Below are 865 nucleotides of genomic sequence, written 5' to 3'. Positions count from 1 at the left end.
GAAACCTCCCGTTAGGATTCAGCTCTTTTCTCCGTAAACGGACTGAACTTTCAATCAGAGATCCACCCTGCAGCTGACGAGCAGTCCTGCGCCCCTATTTGTGTTAAATAAAAGCTTTGAACTTTCCCACTGCCTGTCTTGCCTGGAAATCTGGGTCCAACATTGTGAGATCATAACACAACCTGCTGCTGTGAAGCAGGATTCTCCACCATGAACAGAATCAGAAATAAATCTGGATCCAGGCTCAAAATGAGCTCCTTGATATGTGCTTGAGAATGGCTTAGTCTCCATTCAAACCCAGGTTTAAAGCCTTGCGGGCTTGCAGGTTTAAAGCCTTGCAGGCTTTAAACCTGCAAATTAGAATCAATTTTCTTTGTTGCTCCGGACCTTTACTGGTTGATGATTTTCTTTATTCGTACCCAGCTGATTTTTAATTGGTTACCCCTGGTTTTTCACATTGGCTCTGGACCAACGTGACCACTGTAAGCAGAATCCACTGAATATACATTTATGTCTCACTGTATCATTTCATTTCTGCCTACATCTATTTTGTTTTTGTGGGCAATTAACTGTATGCTTATTTATTTATCAAGGATTTATTTATTTCTGTATTTATTTTTAAATATGGCAGAGTTGGTCCTCCATACACACTGACATGCAATGTTTGTTTTTAAAAAGTAATGTGTCCAACGGATGTTATGGATGATATATATATATATTTTATGCTGCTGACCAGGGTAGCTTTGGGGAGCATGTTACTCAGTGACTAAAGCAGAGGCCTTTTCTTTACAATCATGTGAAAATTATTAATGCAATTTTTTTTTACATTTTGTAGGAAGTGACGAGACTTCAGTTTACTCTACAG

This window comes from Cyprinodon variegatus, unplaced genomic scaffold (assembly GCF_000732505.1).
Source record: "Cyprinodon variegatus isolate N-32 unplaced genomic scaffold, C_variegatus-1.0 Scaffold1972, whole genome shotgun sequence".
In the NCBI taxonomy this organism is placed as follows: Eukaryota; Metazoa; Chordata; class Actinopteri; order Cyprinodontiformes; family Cyprinodontidae; genus Cyprinodon; species Cyprinodon variegatus.
The sequence above is the reverse complement of the archived record's forward strand: the minus strand, read 5'-3'. Positions refer to the sequence as shown.